Below are 19882 nucleotides of genomic sequence, written 5' to 3' on the forward strand. Positions count from 1 at the left end.
GCTGGGGACAATCAGCAACAGGTATGACAGTAAAGTTAAGGTATGACAGTAAAGTCAAGGTATGACTGTAAAGTTAAGGTATGACAGTAAAGTTAATGAGTAATTAATTACAATATAGCAATTAAACACTGGAGTGATAGATGTGCAGAAGATGAATGTGCAAGTAGAGACACTGGGGTGTAAAGGAGCAAGATAAATAAATAAATACAGTATGGGGATGAGGTAGATAGATGGGCTGTTTACAGGTGGGCTATGTACAGGTGCAGTGATCTGTGAGCTGCTCTGACAGCTGGTGCTTAAAGCTAGTGAGGGAGATATGAGTCTCCAGCTTCAGTGATTTTTGCAGTTTGTTACAGAGAACTGGAAGGAAATGCGACCAAAGGAGGAATTGGCTTTGGGGGTGACCAGTGAAATATGCCTGCTGGATCGCGTGCTACGAGTGGTTGATGCTATAGTGACCAGTGAGCTGAGATAAGGCGGGGCTTTACCTAGCAGAGACTTGTAGATAACCTGTAGTCAGTAAGTTTGGCGACGAGTATGAAGCGAGGGCAGAGTGTTGGAGGCTATTTTATAGATGACATCACCGAAGTCGAGGATCGGTAGGATGGTCCGTTTACGAGGGTATGTTTGGCAGCATGAGTGAAGAATACTTTGCTGCGATATAGCAAGCCAATTCTAGATTTAATTTTGGATTGGAGATGCTTAATGTGAGTCTGGAAGGAGAGTTTACAGTCTAACCAGACACATAGGTATTTGAAGTTGTCCACGTTTTCTTTGTCAGAACCGTCCAGAGTAGTGATGCTGGACGGGCGTGCAGGAGCCAGCAGTGATCGATTGAATAGCATGCATTTAAGAGTAACTTGCATTTAAGAGTAGTTGGAGGCCAAGGAAGGAGAGTTGTATGTCATTGATGCTCGTCTGGAGGTTAGTTAACAGTGTCCAAAGAAGGGCCAGAAGTATACAGAGGTGGATCAGAGGATCACCAGCAACAAGAGCGACATCATTGATGTATACAGAGAATAGAGTCAGCCCAAGAATTTAACCCTGTGGCACCCTCATAGAGACTGCCAGAGGTCCGGACAACAGGCCCTCTGATTTGACACACTGAACTCTATCAGAGAAGTAGTTGGTAAACCAGGCGAGGCAATCATTTGAGAAACCAAGGCTGTTGAGTCTGCCAATAAGAATGTGGTGATTGACAGAGTCGAAAGCCTTGGCCAGGTCGATGAATACTGCTGCACAGTAATGTCTCTTATCGATGTCGTTTAGGACCTTGAGCGTGGCTGAGGTGCACCCATCGTACCTTCACCCATAGCGGAGAAGGTACGGTGGGATTCGAAATGGTCGATAATCTGTTTGTTAACTTGACTTTCAAAGACCTTAGAAAGACAGGGTAGAATAGATTTCGATCTGTAGCAGTTTGGGTCTAGAGTGTCACCCCCTTTGAAGAGGGGGATAACCGCACCAGCTTTGCAATCTTTGGGAATTTCAGATGATATGAAAGAGAGGTTGAACAGGCTAGTAATAGGGGTTGCAACAACTTCTGCAGATAATTTTAGAAAGAGAGGGACCAGATTGTCTAACCCGGCTGATTTGTAAGGGTCCAGATTTTGCAGCTCTTTCAGAACATAAGCTATCTGGATTTGTGTGAAAGAGAAATGGTGGGGGCTTTGGCGGGTTGCTGTGGAGGGTGCCGGGCAGTTGAGCGGAGTAGGAGTAGCCGGGTGGAAAGCATGGCCAGCCGTAGAGAAATGCTTATTAATATTCTCAATTATAGTGGATTTATCGGTGGTAACAGTGTTTCCTAGCCTCAGAGCAGTGGGCAGCTGGGAGAAGGTGCTCTTATTCTCCATGGACTTTACAGTGTCCCAGAACTATTTTGAGTTTGTACTACAGGATGCAAATTTCTGTTTGAAAAAGCTAGCCTTCGCTTTCCTAACTGCCTGTGTATATTTGTTCCTAACTTCCCTGAAAAGGCTATTCGATGCTATTGCAGAACGCCACAGGATTTTTTTGTGCTGGTCAAGGGCAGACAGGTCTGGAGTGAATCAAGGACAATATCTATTCCTAGTTCTACATTTTTTGAATGGGGCATGCCTATTTACGATGTTGAGGAAGGCCCTTTTAAAGAATAACCATGCATCATCTACTGACGGGATGAGGTCAATGTCATTCCAGGATACCCTGGCCAGGTCGATTCGAAAGGCCTGCTTGCAGAAGTGTTTTAGGGAGTGTTTGACAGTGATGAGGGGTGGTCCTTTGGTCACAGACCCATTGCGGATGCAGGCAATGAGGCAGTGATCGCTGAGATCCTGATTGAAAACAGCAGAGGTGTATTTGGAGGGCGAGTTAGTTAGGATGATATCTATGAGGGTGAAAACTCCCCAGTCCTTAACGATTAGAAGCATACCCATAACATGATGCAGCCACCACTATGCTTGAAAAAATGAAGAGTGGTACTCAATAATGTGTTGTATTGTAATCTGCCCCAAACGTGACACTTTGTATTCAGAACAAAAAGTCAATTTCTTTGCCACATTTTTTGCAGTATTACTTTAGTGCCTTGTTGCAAACAGGATGCATGTTTTGGAATGTTTTTATTCTGTACAGGATTCCTTCTTTTCACTTGTCAATTTGGTTAATATTGTGGAGTAACTACAATGTTGTTGATCCATCCTCAGTTTTGTCCTATCACAGCCATTAAACTCTGTAACAGTTTTAAAGTCACCATTGGTGAAATCCCCGATCAGTTTCCTGCCTCTCTGTTTACTGAGTTAGGAAGGATACTTGTATCTTTGTTGTGACTGGGTGTAATGATACACCATCCAAAGTGTAATTAATAACTTCACCATGTTCAAAGGGGTAATCAGTGTCTGCTTTTTAAATGTTTTACCAATCTACCAATCAGTGCCCTTCTTTGCGAGTCATTGGAAAAACATTCTGGTCTTTGTCATTGAATCTGTTTGTGAAATTCATTGCTCGACTCGACGGACCTTAGAGATAATTTTATGTGTGGACATGAGGTAGTCATTCAAAAGTCATGTTAAAGACTGTAAGTGGACACAAAGCGAGTCCACGCAATGTATTATGTGATTTGTCAAGCCAATGTTTACTCCTGAACATAAAGCTTGTCATAACAAAGGGGTTGAATACCTATTGACTCAACATTTTTCGATTTATCTTTTAAAGTAATTTGTAATTTTTTACATTTTTAAATTTTATTTTTATTTTTTGTAAATACCTTCTGAAGGCACTGTATATTATGGTTCAACTTGATTGAAAAGTATTTATGAGATTAATATGGATAGTGATGCTAATGGTATGTATAAACACCTCAAATGCAAGTGGCTGCCAGCTGTCGGCTGCAATCTATGCCGGATGTGGCCGGTTTGTGGGCCAGTATATGTTCGCTAGCGAGTTAGGAGTTAAATCTACTAAACATACAGTAGGAATCATGGAGTCATATTAGTGCCACCTGACATGGAATCTGAATTGATTCACTTTGAATTTGTATGAAAGAGACCACATTTTTATTCAATATTTCTGTTGGCACTAATACCACTACATACAGTAGGTTAGATCCCTACCTTGGACAGGATATATGAGCAGTCTCCATACAGTAGGTTAGATCCCTACCTTGGACAGGACATATGAGCAGTCTCCATGGAAGGTTAGATCCCTACCCATCATAGGCAGTCTCCATACAGTAGGTTAGAACCTCCCACATATGAGCAGTCTCCATACAGTAGGTTAGATCCCTAGATCCATATGAGCAGTCTCCACAGTAGGGCCTTGGACAGGACATATGAGCAGTCGCCATGGAAGGTGAGGCTTTCATCGTAGGTGGTGATGTGGGAACCTCCCACTATGGAGCAGGTAGCAGGGCAATCTAGATCCATACAACTCCACTGGCCTTGGATACAGGTACTAACGGAGAGAGACAATCAGTTTAGCCTCAACACATCTGGCTCCACTGGTCTTGGATACAGGTACTAACGGAGAGAGACAGTCAGTTTAGCCTCAACACATCTGGCTCCACTGGTCTTGGATACAGGTACTAACGGAGAGAGACAGTCAGTTTAGCCTCAACACATCCGGCTCCACTGGTCTTGGATACAGGTACTAACGGAGAGAGACAGTCAGTTTAGCCTCAACACATCTGGCTCCACTGGTCTTGGATACAGGTACTAACGGAGAGAGACAGTCAGTTTAGCCTCAACACATCTGGCTCCACTGGTCTTGGATACAGGTACTAACGGAGAGAGACAGTCAGTTTAGCCTCAACACATCTGGCTCCACTGGTCTTGGATACAGGTACTAATGGAGAGAGACAGTCAGTTTAGCCTCAACACATCTGGTCCACTGGTCTTGGATACAGGTACTAACGGAGAGAGACAGTCAGTTTAGCCTCAACACATCTGGTCTTGGATACAGGTACTAACGGAGAGACTCAACACATCTGGTCCACTGGTCTTGGATACAGGTACTAACGGAGAGAGACAGTCAGTTTAGCCTCAACACATCTGGTCCACTGGTCTTGGATACAGGTACTAACGGAGAGAGACAGTCAGTTTAGCCTCAACACATCTGGCTCCACTGGTCTTGGTTACAGGTACTAACGGAGAGAGACAGCCAGTTTCGCCTCATCACACCCGGATCAACACACACAACAATTCAGTGAATATAAACGCAATGCAGCTCTTACCATTTGTGGCATGTTCTTGAGAATGATTGTCCAGGCTGGTAAGATTGTCCGTTGTGGAGACAAGAGCACTGGTTCACAGCTACACAGCCAGTCTGAGTGATGTCATCAAACACGGTTCCTATGAGAAAGACATTCAAAACATTTAGCCAACTGATCCCATAAATTACATTCAATACAATACATTTAGTCACCTGGTTCCATAATGACATTCAAAACATTTAGCCAGCTGATCCCATGAATTACATTCAATACATTACATTTAGTCACCTGGTTCCATAATGACATTCAATACATTATATTTAGTCAACTAAAACCACTTAAATTACATTCAACACATTTAGCCAACTGATCCCATAAATTACATTCAATACAATACATTTAGTCACCTGGTTCCATAATGACATTCAATACATTACATTTAGTCACCTGGTTCCATAATGACATTCAAAACATTTAGCCAGCTGATCCCATGAATTACATTCAATACATTACATTTAGTCAACTAAAACCACTTAACACCGCTACTTCCTGCAGCTATGCACATATCTGACATGAGGTTTAATTCAGTCTTCCTGGTTTAAAATACAGGGACGTGGACTCCAGTCATGTGATTTGCAATTTGAGACTTGACAAAAAGTATCTTTATTTTATTTAACCTTTATTTAACCAGGTAGGCTAGTTGAGACAAGTCTCATTTACAACTGCGACCTGGCCAAGATAAAGCAAAGCAGTGTGACACAGACAACTACACAGAGTGACACATGGAGTAAACAACAAACAAGCCAATAACACAATAAACAAGTCAATGACACAGTAGAAAAAATAAAGTATATTTATAGTGTGTGCAAAAGGCATGAGGAGACAATAAATAGGCCATAGGAATAAATTATTACAATTTACCAGATTAACACTGGAGTGATAAATGAGCAGATTATGATGTGCAAGTAGAGATACTTGGGTGTAAAAGAGCAGAAAAGTAAATAAAATAAAAACAGTATGGAGATGATGTAGGAAGATTGGGTGGGCTATTTACAGATGAACTTTGTACAGCTGCAGCGATCGGTTAGCTGCTCAGATAGTTGATGTTTAAAGTTGGTGAGGGGAAAAAAGTCTCCAACTTCTGTGATTTTTGCAATTCGTTCCAGTCACTGGTTGCAGAGAACTTGAAGGAAAGGTGGCCAAATGAGGTGTTGGCTTTGGGGATGATCAATGAGATATACCTGCTGGAACGTGTGCTATGGGTGGGTGTTGTTATCGTGACCAGTGAACTGAGATAAGGCGGAGCATTACCTAGCATAGACTTATAGATGATCTGGAGCCAGTGGGTCTGGCGAAGAATATGTAACGAGGGCCAGCCGACTAGAGCATACAGGTCGCAGTGGTGGGTGGTATAAGGTGATTTGGTAACAAAACAGATGGCACTGTGATAGACTGCATCCAGTTTGCTGAGTAGAGTATTGGAAGCTATTTTGTAGATGACATCGCCGAAGTCGAGGATCGGTAGGATAGTCCGGGTTCCGGGTTTGAGCGAGCGGTCGCATTCGCACTTCGCTCTGCAGGTTGTATAACTTTTTCATTACATTTCATTATAGTACAACGGTTGATTTGTCTAATCTTAGCAATTCATCTTAGCTAGCTACATAGCCGTCCTTGTATCAGAGATAATTGCATAATTATCGTATTTCGTCGCCCTAACGTAGCCTTCACTGCTATTCGCCCAGGAGCTAGCAAACGCTAGCTAACGCCCACAGATTAGCATCACTGTAGTGCTATTCACTCAACTGAACGACTTGATTAGTTTAGTGTTAGCTAGCTACATAGCTGTCTTTGTTTCCAAGATAATTGTGTAGTTTAGAGTGTGTAGTCTTGGAGTGATTATCTTAATTCACTGAGGTTCGCTAGCCAGCTATTTGTCGTCCTTAACGTAGGAGACTCTGCTAGCTAGCCAACAGCTAACAGCTAACAGCTAGCCAACGTCTACTGAAATGAATTCAACAACCCGGTCAGGTAGTATCACATTTTCATTTCATTTCATTACAGTACAACGGTTTGATTTGTTTGATCGTAGCTAGCTACATAGCTAGCTACATAGCCGTCTTTGTTTCAAAGATAATTGTGTATTCTAGAGCGATTTCCTAGGTTAGCTAGCCAGCTATTGTCGTTCTTTTAACGCAAGTAACGTAAACAACACTGCTAGCTAGCCAGCTAGCCCCGAATAGTAGCACTGTAGAAACTATTACACTCAACGGAACGACTTGATTAGTGTAGTGTCAACAACGCAGCTACTGCCAGCTAGCCTACTTCAGCAGTACTGTATCATTTTAATCATTTTAGTCAATAAGATTCTTGCTACGTAAGCTTAACTTTCTGAACATTCGAGACGTGTAGTCCACTTGTCATTCCAATCTCCTTGCATTAGCGTAGCCTCTTCTGTAGCCTGTCAACTATGTGTCTGTCTATCCCTGTTCTCTCCTCTCTGCACAGACCATACAAACGCTCCACACCGCGTGGCCGCGGCCACCCTAATCTGGTGGTCCCAGCTCGTACGACCCACGTGGAGTTCCAGGTCTCCGGTAGCCTCTGGAACTGCCGATCTGCGGCCAACAAGGCAGAGTTCATCTCAGCCTATGCCTCCCTCCAGTCCCTCGACTTCTTGGCACTGACGGAAACATGGATCACCACAGATAACACTGCTACTCCTACTGCTCTCTCCTCGTCCGCCCACGTGTTCTCGCACACCCCGAGAGCTTCTGATCAGCGGGGTGGTGGCACCGGGATCCTCATCTCTCCCAAGTGGTCTTTCTCTCTTTCTCCCTTACCCATCTGTCTATCGCCTCCTTTGAATTCCATGCTGTCACAGTTACCAGCCCTTTCAAGCTTAACATCCTTATCATTTATCGCCCTCCAGGTTCCTCGGAGAGTTCATCAATGAGCTTGATGCCTTGATAAGCTCCTTTCCTGAGGACGGCTCACCTCTCACAGTTCTGGGCGACTTTAACCTCCCCACGTCTACCTTTGACTCATTCCTCTCTGCCTCCTTCTTTCCACTCCTCTCCTCTTTTGACCTCACCCTCTCACCTTCCCCCTACTCACAAGGCAGGCAATACGCTTGACCTCATCTTTACTAGATGCTGTTCTTCCACTAACCTCATTGCAACTCCCCTCCAAGTCTCCGACCACTACCTTGTATCCTTTTCCCTCTCGCTCTCATCCAACACTTCCCACACTGCCCCTACTCGGATGGTATCGCGCCGTCCCAACCTTCGCTCTCTCTCCCCCGCTACTCTCTCCTCTTCCATCCTATCATCTCTTCCCTCTGCTCAAACTTTCTCCAACCTATCTCCTGATTCTGCCTCCTCAACCCTCCTCTCCTCCCTTTCTGCATCCTTTGACTCTCTATGTCCCCTATCCTCCAGGCCGGCTCGGTCCTCCCCTCCCGCTCCGTGGCTCGACGACTCATTGCGAGCTCACAGAACAGGGCTCCGGGCAGCCGAGCGGAAATGGAGGAAAACTCGCCTCCCTGCGGACCTGGCATCCTTTCACTCCCTCCTCTCTACATTTTCCTCCTCTGTCTCTGCTGCTAAAGCCACTTTCTACCATTCTAAATTCCAAGCATCTGCCTCTAACCCTAGGAAGCTCTTTGCCACCTTCTCCTCCCCCCTCCTCCCTCTCTGCAGATTACTTTGTCAACCATTTTGAAAAGAAGGTCGACGACATCCGATCCTCGTTTGCTAAGTCAAACGACACCGCTGGTTCTGCTCACACTGCCCTACCCTATGCTCTGACCTCTTTCTCCCTCTCTCTCCAGATGAAATCTCGCGTCTTGTGACGGCCGGCCGCCCAACAACCTGCCCGCTTGACCCTATCCCTCCTCTCTTCTCCAGACCATTTCCGGAGACCTTCTCCCTTACCTCACCTCGCTCACCAACTCATCCCTGACCGCTGGCTACGTCCCTCCCGTCTTCAAGAGAGCGAGAGTTGCACCCCTTCTGAAAAAACCGACACTCGATCCCTCCGATGTCAACAACTACAGACCAGTATCCCTTCTCTCTTTTCTCTCCAAAACTCTTGAGCGTGCCGTCCTTGGCCAGCTCTACCGCTATCTCTCTCAGAATGACCTTCTTGATCCAAATCAGTCAGGTTTCAAGACTAGTCATTCAACTGAGACTGCTCTTCTCTGTATCACGGAGGCGCTCCGCACTGCTAAAGCTAACTCTCTCTCCTCTGCTCTCATCCTTCTAGACCTATCGGCTGCCTTCGATACTGTGAACCATCAGATCCTCCTCTCCACCCTCTCCGAGTTGGGCATCTCCGGCGCGGCCCACGCTTGGATTGCGTCCTACCTGACAGGTCGCTCCTACCAGGTGGCGTGGCGAGAATCTGTCTCCTCACCACGCGCTCTCACCACTGGTGTCCCCAGGGCTCTGTTCTAGGCCCTCTCTTATTCTCGCTATACACCAAGTCACTTGGCTCTGTCATAACCTCACATGGTCTCTCCTATCATTGCTATGCAGACGACACACAATTAATCTTCTCCTTTCCCCTTCTGATGACCAGGTGGCGAATCGCATCTCTGCATGTCTGGCAGACATATCAGTGTGGATGACGGATCACCACCTCAAGCTGAACCTCAGCAAGACGGAGCTCCTCTTCCTCCCGGGGAAGGACTGCCCGTTCCATGATCTCGCCATCACGGTTGACAACTCCATTGTGTCCTCCTCCCAGAGCGCTAAGAACCTTGGCGTGATCCTGGACAACACCCTGTCGTTCTCAACTAACATCAAGGCGGTGTCCCGTTCCTGTAGGTTCATGCTCTACAACATCCGCAGAGTACGACCCTGCCTCACACAGGAAGCGGCGCAGGTCCTAATCCAGGCACTTGTCATCTCCCGTCTTGATTACTGCAACTCGCTGTTGGCTGGGCTCCCTGCCTGTGCCATTAAACCCCTACAACTCATCCAGAACGCCGCAGCCCGTCTGGTGTTCAACCTTCCCAAGTTCTCTCACGTCACCCCGCTCCTCCGCTCTCTCCACTGGCTTCCAGTTGAAGCTCGCATCCGCTACAAGACCATGGTGCTTGCCTACGGAGCTGTGAGGGGAACGGCACCTCAGTACCTCCAGGCTCTGATCAGGCCCTACACCCAAACAAGGGCACTGCGTTCATCCACCTCTGGCCTGCTCGCCTCCCTACCACTGAGGAAGTACAGTTCCCGCTCAGCCCAGTCAAAACTGTTCGCTGCTCTGGCCCCCAATGGTGGAACAAACTCCTCACGACGCCAGGACAGCGGAGTCAATCACCACCTTCCGGAGACACCTGAAACCCCACCTCTTCAAGGAATACCTAGGATAGGGTAAGTAATCCTTCTCACCCCCCTAAAAAGATTTAGATGCACTATTGTAAGTGGCTGCTCCACTGGATGTCATAAGGTGTATGCACCAATTTGTAAGTCGCTCTGGATAAGAGCGTCTGCTAAATGACTTAAATGTAAATGTAATAGTCCGTTTTACTCAGGTAAGTTTGGCAGTGTGACTGAAGGAGGCTTTGTTGCGAAGTAGAAACCGATTCTAGATTTGATTTTGGATTGGAGATGTTTAATATGAGTCTGGAAGGAGAGTTTACAGTCTAACCAGACACCTAGGTATTTATAGTTGTCCACATATTCTAGGTCGGAACCGTCCAGGGTGGTGATGCTAGTCGGGCGGGCGGGTGCGGGCAGCGAACGGTTGAAAAGAATGCATTTGGTTTTACTAGCATTTAAGAGCAGTTGGAGGCCATGGAAGGAGTGGTGTATGGCATTGAAGCTCGTTTGGAGGTTAGTTAGCACAGTGTCCAAGGAAGGGCCAGAAGCATACAGAACGCTGTCTGCAAAGTAGTTGGTGAACCAGGCGAGGCAGTCATTCGAAAAATTAAGGCTATTGAGTCTGCCGATAAGAATGTGGTGATTGACAAAGTCGAAAGCCTTGGCCAGGTCGATGAAGACGGCTGCACAGTACTTTTATCGATGGCGATTATGATATCGTTCAGTCCCTTGAGCGTGGCTGAGGTGCACCCGTGACCGGCTCAGAAACCGGATTGCACAGCGGAGAAGGTACGGTGGAATTCTAAATGGTCAGTGATCTGTTTATTAACTTGGCTTTCAAAGACTTTAGATATGGATATAGCTGTAACAGTTTGGGTCTAGGGTGTCACCCCTTTGAAGAGGGGGATGACCGCAGCATTTTTCCAATCTTTAGGGATCTAGGACGATACGAAAGAGAGATTGAACAGGCTAGTAATAGGGGTTGCAACAATGGCGGCGGATAGTTTTAGAAAGAGAGCGTCCAGATTATTTTTATTTTATCTTACCTTTATTTAACTAGGCAAGTCAGTGAAGAACAAATTCTTATTTTCAATGATGGCCTAGGAACAGTGGGTTAACTGCCTGTTCAGGGGCAGAATGACAGATTTGTACCTTGTCAGCTCGGGGGTTTGAAGTTGCTACCTTCCGGTTACTAGTCCAACGCTCTTACCACTAGGCTACCCTGCCGCCCCTAGCCCAGCTGATTTGTACGGGTCCAGGTTTTGCAGCTCTGTCTGGATTTGGGTGAAGGAGAAGCTGGGGAAGCTTGGGCTGTTGGCCGTGGTTGGAGTAGACAGGAGGAAGGCATGGACAGCCGTTGAGGAATGCTTATTGAAATTTTTGATTATCATGGATTTATCAGTGGTGACCGTGTTACCTAGCCTCAGTGCAGTGGGCAGCTGGGAGTAGGTGCTCTTGTTATCCATGGACTTTACAGTGTTCCAAAACTCTTAGAGCTACAGGATGCTAAATTCTGCTTGAAATAGCTAGCCTTTGCTTTCCTGACTGACTGCGTGTATTGGTTCCTGACTTACCTGAACAGATGCATATCGCGGGGACTATTCGATGCTATTGCAGTCCACCACAGGATGTTTTTGTGCTGGTCGAGGGCAGTCAGGTCTGGAGTGAACCAAGGGCTGTATCTCTTCTTAATTCTTCATTTTTTGAAAGGGGCATGCTTATTTAAGATGGAGAGGAAATAACTTTTAAAGAATGACCAGGCATCCTCGACTGACGGGATGAGGTCAATATCCTTCCAGGATACCTGGGCCAGGTAAATTAGAAAGGCCTGCTCGCAGAAGGGTTTTAGGGAGCGTTTGACAGTGATGAGGGGTGGTCGTTTGACCGCGGACCCATCGCAGATACAGGCAATGAGACAGTGATCGCTGAGATCCTGATTGAAAACAGCGGAGGTATATTTGGAGGGCAAGTTGGTCAGGATAATGTCTATGAGGGTGCCCAGGTTTACGGATTTAGGGTTGTACCTGGTGGGTTCCTTGATGATTTGTGTGAGATTGAGGGCATCTAGCTTTGATTGCAGGACTGCCGGGGTGTTAATTAAGCATATCCCAGTTTCGGTCACCGAACAGAACGAACGCTGAAGCTAGATGGGGGCAATCAATTCACAAGGGCAGCTGTATGACTCAATTTGTCACCTTGCGCATGTAAACCCATCTATTATTTTAATCAAAGTGCTGCAGGTTCTGTGCGTTTTGTTCTGTGTCTTGACCAATCAGATTCACATTTAAAATGTTAAAATAGGTTGCTGAAGTTTGACAGGTTTTTCATCCACCCAATGGTCAGGATTTTTTCCAGAATTTCTTTAAAACCATGTGACCTGTTTCGAAAATATCTGAATACCTAGGAGGCAGGTAGCCTGTTGGTTAAGAGCATTGCTGTCACACCCTGGCCATAGAGAGGCTTTAATTCTATGTTTTGGTTAGGCCAGGGTGTGAGGAGGGTGGGCATTCTAGTTTCTTTATTTCTATGTTTTTTGTTTGTATGTTTTGGACGGATATGGTTCTCAATCAGGGACAGCTGTCTATCGTTGTCTCTGATTGGGAGTCATACTTAGGCAGCCTGTTTTGTCTCCTTAGTTGTGGGTAGTGGTATTGGTTAGTGGCCTGTATAGTTGACGTAAGCGGCACGGTAATGTTCTTGTTTTGTTGGTGAAGAAATGTACCACGCTGCACCTTGGTCCGGTCATTTCCACCCTGACGACGATCGTGACAATTGAACGAGTAACTGAAAGGTCAATGGTTTGAATACCCGAACTGACCAGGTGAAAACTCTGTCAGTGTGCCCTTGAGCAAGACTAACGGTTCCTGTAAGTCTCTCTGGATAAGAGCATCTGCTGAAAATGTCAATCTGGTCCCACTCCCATCATTGCCCATAAAAATACCTTTTCACAACTACTAATTAATCACATTCAGATCCTATAGGGTCGTGATGTATACCTGGGTTAGGTTACCAGATTAGGAAAAGCTCTGGGCCCCGGGAAAAACAATTTTCCCCACCACTCTGGGACCTGTGGTGCATCTCTGCATCAGGGCATCATCGGTTGTATTCAGCTACTTTAAAATAGTTACATAGCTGATATATGATGTTGTAGTCAGCTACTTTAAAATAGTTACATAGCTGATATATGATGTTGTATTCAGTAATGAGTGCATGTACCAGGAGGGCAGAAGCATCCGTCGGTGCAGTGTTCCTCACAATGCTGGTTCCTCATTGGGTTGGAGCAGGTATCAGTGCAGGGACTACCACACTCCTGGTACTGCATGCTTAAAGGACATGTCTTCACTGCTCAACACAAATAACCAGAGTCACAAATCTGTTTCTGAGGCTTCATTACTTCACATTTTCACATATTATTCTATTCATATCATTGGAAGTGAAAATTGGGATTTTCTCCTCAGTTTTCAGTCACATCAATGTAAATACAAGCATGTCAAAGAAGAAGACACTATAGATTACCTAAGGCAAAGCAATATTGCATATAAAAAGTGTTTACTTTGAGTTACAATATAACTGTGGCTGAGTTTTATTTAACCCACATCCAAACTACCAACAGAGCAATACAAACAAACAATCCAGTATCAAAACAAAAAGGATGTGTAATGCAAATAATGTTCCCTTACAGCAGAACTGGTCGGTCTTCCACTCCTGGGGTTTCCCCCCTGCGTGAGCACACTGGCGGGAGTACTCTGACATGGTGGGACAGGCGCAGGTGACACTGCTGCTGCTGTTGCCACAGTGACACATGTCTTCTGCACAGGCCTTGATGAAGGAGTCTGTGGCAATCAGGTCCTTACAGCTACTGAAGGCAGGACTGGTGAGAAGCTGTTCACAACGTTTGGTCTGAAAGGATGAAGAAGAAGAAGAAGAAGAAGAAGAAGAAGAAGAAGAAGAAGAAGAAGAATTACTAGAGGCAACAGAGGGACTGCACTGATCAAATGACAGCCATAGTGATATTTTAAACGAACAGTCATGTTTAAATGTAATGAATAAGACATCTTAAATGTTCAGCTCTGGACTTGTAAATACCTGGTCTCCACACTGCTCAGTGTGAACAGGCATTTCTGTACAGGTTTCTGTTGGGCCATTCATCTTCCAGATATCAGCATAGTCGATTATCTTCAGATCATCATCTGTGGGAAAAGAAACATAGTTTTATCTAACCTGTTTATTTCCCCTTACAAACAGTCTCTGTCATCATGTGTTTTGTGTTTTTGATAACCCTTTCTTAAAATGGTACCTAAAAATACTTTATAACTCCTTCCTAACCCATAGATTGAACCCACACATTCAGCGTAAACCGCCCCTCTAAGACATTTGGTGATTTTGTTTACCATTCCTATTGAACTCGTTCTGGACTCCATTGAAGTCTCCACACAGCCCACATGTCTGATTCTGGAACTTTGAGTCCAGCTCCACCTATAAAACCAATGGAAGATGACTGAGGGTTAATGCATTGCAAGCTAGCTGCCTACAGCAGTTAATATATATGTACATTTCACATACAGCTAGCTGGCCATGCACCTTCACCAGTTCTATATATGTACATTTCACTACAGCTTGTTCTGGCCATGCAGTACCAGTCTGTTTAAGCTAACATTCCACTCCTTGTACTAGCCTGGGTACCAGTCTCTTTATGCTAACATTCCACTCCTTGTTATAGCCTTGGTACCAGTCTCTTTATGCTAACATTCCACTCCTTGTTCTAGCCTCGGTACCAGTCTCCTTATGCTAACATTCCACTCCTTGTTCTAGCCTGGGTACCAGTCTCTTTATGCTAACATTCCACTCCTTGTTCTAGCCTGGGTACCAGTCTCTTTATGCTAACATTCCACTCCTTGTTCTAGCCTTGGTACCAGTCTCTTTATGCTAACATTCCACTCCTTGTTCTAGCCTTGGTACCAGTCTCTTTATGCTAACATTCCACTCCTTGTTCTAGCCTTGGTACCAGTCTCTTTATGCTAACATTCCACTCCTTGTTCTAGCCTCAGTACCAGTCTGTTTATAATAACATTCCACCCCTGTGCTACAAGCATTTCGCTACTTCCGCAATAACATCTGCTAAAAATGTTTGTGCGACAAATAGAATGACACTGAGTACAAGTGTGATGTTAGCACAAAAGGCACTGTTTTTCAGGCCGGAATGTACAGATTTTGAGCATTTGATACCTACATTTTTAAAGGGTACATATCACTATTTGTTTCTCTGTTTTAATAATCAGGATTACATTTTTTGTTGGTTTGTGTTCTATAAACATCTGACAGGGGGAGGTGTCTTACAATCCCCTCTGTTTTATACCTCTCCTGCACATGCACTCTTCCCTTTAAAACCTTTTAAACTCTCATCGTGTTTCCAGGTTGTATCACAACCGGCCGTGATTGGGAGTCCCATAGGGCAGCGCACAATTGGTCCAGCGTCATCCGGGTTTGGCCGGGGTAGGCCATCATTGTAAATAATAATTTGTTCTTAACTGACTTGTCTAGTTAAATAAAGGTTAAATTTAAAAAAATTAAAACGTTGTTAAAATCTTTTAAACTCATCTTTTTGTTAAAACCGTTTAAACTCTCATCATAATGTTTTGTATTTTCTTGTGTGCATTTTTGGAAAATAACAAAATGAAGCATCATATTGATGATGTTTTTGTCATCAAATTGAATGTGAGTTGTCTGAAAACTGGTCTGTCTGCTTTGCAAGTTAGTTTCAGTCTGAGGTTATGATGTCTGAGTACACTGGGGTAATTTACGTACACACGAAGGGGAACGATAATACATACAGTATTTACTCACTACAATGTCAATAGATAGTGAGGCAATGCTGTATGTAACCGTGCAGAAATATAGATTGATTATTGGTCTGTCCTGTCCCATCAGAGGTTAACACTCTGTTCCCACTCTTATCCCAACAGTTCCCCCAATACTGATGTTCCCACTCTTATCCCAACAGTTCCCCCAATACTGATGTTCCCACTCTTATCCCAACAGTTCCCCCAATACTGATGTTCCCACTCTTATCCCAACAGTTCCCCAAACACTGATGTTCCACTCTTATCCCAACAGTTAGTTAACACTGATGTTAAATTTATCCCAACAGTTCCCCAATACTGATGTTCCCACTCTTATCCCAACAGTTCCCCAAACACTGATGTTCCCACTCTTATCCCAACAGTTTAACACTGATGTTCCCACTCTTATCCCAACAGTTGGAAAATACTGATGTTCCCACTCTTATATCCCCAATACTGATGTTCCCACTCTTATCCCAACAGTTCCCCTAACACTGATGTTCCCACTCTTATCCCAACAGTTCCCCTAACACTGATGTTCCCACTCTTATCCCAACAGTTCCCCTAACACAGATGTTCCCACTCTTATCCCAACAGTTCCCCCAATACTGATGTTCCCACTCTTATCCCAACAGTTCCCCCAATACTGATGTTCCCACTCTTATCCCAACAGTTCCCCTAACACAGATGTTCCCACTCTTATCCCAACAGTTCCCCCAATACTGATGTTCCCACTTATCCCAACAGTTCAATACTGATGTTCCCACTCTTATCCCAACAGTTCCCCCAATACTGATGTTCCCACTCTTATCCCAACATAACACGGATGTTGACTCTTATCCCAACAGTTCCCCAAACACTGATGTTCCCCTCTTATCCCAACAGTTCCCCCAATACTGATGTTCCCACTCTTATCCCAACAGTTCCCCCAATACTGATGTTCCCACTCTTATCCCAACAGTTCCCCCAATACTGATGTTCCCACTCTTATCCCAACAGTTCCCCCAATACTGATGTTCCCACTCTTATCCCAACAGTTCCCCTAACACGGATGTTCCCACTCTTATCCCAACAGTTCCCCTAACACGGATGTTCCCACTCTTATCCCAACAGTTCCCCCAACACGGATGTTCCCACTCTTATCCCAACAGTTCCCCCAACACTGATGTTCCCACTCTTATCCCAACAGTTCCCCGAACACGGATGTTCCCACTCTTATCCCAACAGTTCCCCCAATACTGATGTTCCTACTCTTATCCCAACAGTTCCCCAAACACTGATGTTCCCACTCTTATCCCAACAGTTCCCCTAACACGGATGTTCCCACTCTTATCCCAACAGTTCCCCAAACACTGATGTTCCCTAAAGTCACTAGCTAACTACAGACCATTTTCACCAGGACCAGAATATTGCATTAAAGCATCACATTTACATTTGACATTTACAATCAGTGTATTGAACCAAAGCAGGTGAAACAACCACATTTCACTGTAGTGTAACATAAGACGTATGGAAATGAGTAAGCAAACTAAACACATACCCAGAGGGAATCATCTTCATTCCACATGATGACTAACCCCAGCTTGGCTGTGATCTTCACATAGGAAACGGTCCTCTCAATGAAGACGTTAAACTGACCAAACGGTATGGTGACCCTAGAGGGACAAAACAATAGTGTTCATCAGAGAGGAGAGTCTGTATTCCAACAAGGGTCAAAATGGTCCTTTACAGTATTTTCTTTGTATTTTTCTTCCTCCCCTGTTGAGACTGTACCAGGTAATAATGTCTGTATAGGATTTCATCAAATGGCATTTCAGCTTGGTAACTTTCATCTGTAAATGCACATCAACTGAACTTCAGAGTAAGAGTTTGACCTCTGAATGCTTTTAGATCACTGTTGCCCGTTGAAACTGACATCATGTAGATTATGTTAAAACAGCAAAAGATTGTTCTCAAGATGAGATTAAAGATGATGCAACACTGCATCCATGACATTAATGCATTTTTTATAAAACTTGTAATGAATTTTACCTCAAGTCTTTGCACACCCTAGGGTGGCAGGGTAGCCTAGTGGTTAGAGTGTTGGACTAGACTAACCAGAAGGTTGCAAGTTCAAACCCCTGAGCTGACAAGGTACAAATCTGTCATTCTACCCCTGAACAGGCAGTTAACCCACAGTTCCTAGGCTGTCATTGAAAATAAGAATTTGTTCTTAACTTACTTGCCAAGTTAAATAAAAAAGTGAAAAATCAAATACTTTCCATTCTTTCTTTCCTACATAGGATAAATGCAAGTGAACTCTCTGAATAAAATGAATCCCATTGGATGTAGTTAAGTGATTACAAACCCCCGTATCATTTACTTCCTGTATTACTATGTATTTTACACATCTAAGAGCCAATGGTTTTCCACATCTGAGATCCATTGTTGACTAGACTGGGAACTCACTGTAATCCGTTGACGCTGACGTTACCGTTGGCCAGCTCCACGAAGGTTCCATCCAGCTTCAAAGAAACCTTCATAATAATAATAGTAGTTTTATTTGACAGACGCCTTTCAGGACCCTCAAGGTCACCTTACATTAAGATCATAGAGCAATAAAAACTATTAATCAATACTGCAATTTAAAAACAATTAATCAATAGTGAAATGTACAACAATCAAAGGACTGATCACAAAGGAATACCTTGGTGATGGTGGGCAGCCCATCTACCTCCCCCGCGCTGCAGCTGAATGTTAAAGGCCTCGTAGCCGCTGCTGCTCTTACACAATGACGACAGCACGTAGTTACAGGTGTAGGGCAGCTGGAAGAGGTCTCCATCGTAGGTTTTGTAGTGGTAGTTACCCCATGTGCTGCAGACCTGCCCGTTATGAGTGGGACTCACTCCTGCTGCATGGGGGGAAATGTACAGTATAGTTGCACCATTCATGTCTGAATATAAGATGTATAATATAACAGTAGATTAGAATATAGATATTTGAGTATTTGGTGACATATATTCAACAACACAAATTACCTGATACGATTTGCAGTTTGGAATCATATAGACTCCCAATGAAAGTCATGTCTTGAATCATAACTGGAAATAAACAGGGAACAAGTCTTATTTTCCTTCTAACCCAGCTCCTCTTTAGTTCCTCAACTAGGCTACATGACTTATCCTAAAGTGATATTACATTTTATTTCATCATATCCTTTCTTACCAGTCTCCAGATGTGCAGCAGATAGTCCGAAGAGCAGAGCGATCCACGGCTTCACCCATTGGAGTGCCATGATGGTTCTTCTAACGAGTCGTCCTGGTCCACCTGGTCAGGTACTCTTCCTGTTCCTACTGATACCGTGAGGCACCAGGTGCCTGCTTTTAAACTAATACACTCAAGGAAGTATCTCCACTCAAGGAAGTACCTTGATGATTCTGTGATACTTGATTCTGTATCTAAGGAGTGTAATGTGTTTTTATCATACTAATCCTTAGATCACTATCAATATTCCTGAGAGTTAGGGTATGTCCCAAATGTGTTCCCTATAAAATGAGTGGACAAACATTAAGACTGTAGGTGAAAGCTATGATCCCTGATTGATGTCACTTGATAAATCCACTTCAGTCAGTGTAGATGAAGGGAAAGAGACAGGTTAAAGAAGGATGTTTAAACCTTGAGACAATTGAGATTTGAGATATGGATTGTGTGTGTGCCATTCAGAGGTTAAATAGGCAAGACAAAACATTTATCTTAAGTGCCTTTGAACGGGGTATGGTGGTAGGTGCCAGGCACACCAGTTTGTGTCAAGAACTGCAACGCTGCTGGGTCTATCACGCTCAACACTTTGTATCTGTATCAAAAATGGCCCATCACCCAAAGGACATCCAGCCGACTTGACACATTTGTGGGAAGCATTGGAGTCAACATGGGCCAGCATCCCTGTGGAACATTTTCGACACCTTGTAGAGTCCATGCCGTGATGAATTGTATGAGCACCCTCCAGGTGTAATATGCTTATTTTCCCCAGTGTATTTATCCCTGTGTTTCCTGTCTCT

At 44.5% G+C, this 19882-nt stretch overlaps 1 pseudogene; it reads right to left on the reverse strand.

Annotated features, from left to right (window-relative positions):
- Nucleotides 1-3758: 3758 nt before the first annotated feature.
- Nucleotides 3759-19197, reverse strand: LOC127922273 (mucin-5B-like; annotated as a pseudogene).
- Between the last annotated feature and the right edge of the window lie 685 nt (nt 19198-19882).

This window comes from Oncorhynchus keta, unplaced genomic scaffold (assembly GCF_023373465.1).
Source record: "Oncorhynchus keta strain PuntledgeMale-10-30-2019 unplaced genomic scaffold, Oket_V2 Un_contig_25083_pilon_pilon, whole genome shotgun sequence".
In the NCBI taxonomy this organism is placed as follows: Eukaryota; Metazoa; Chordata; class Actinopteri; order Salmoniformes; family Salmonidae; genus Oncorhynchus; species Oncorhynchus keta.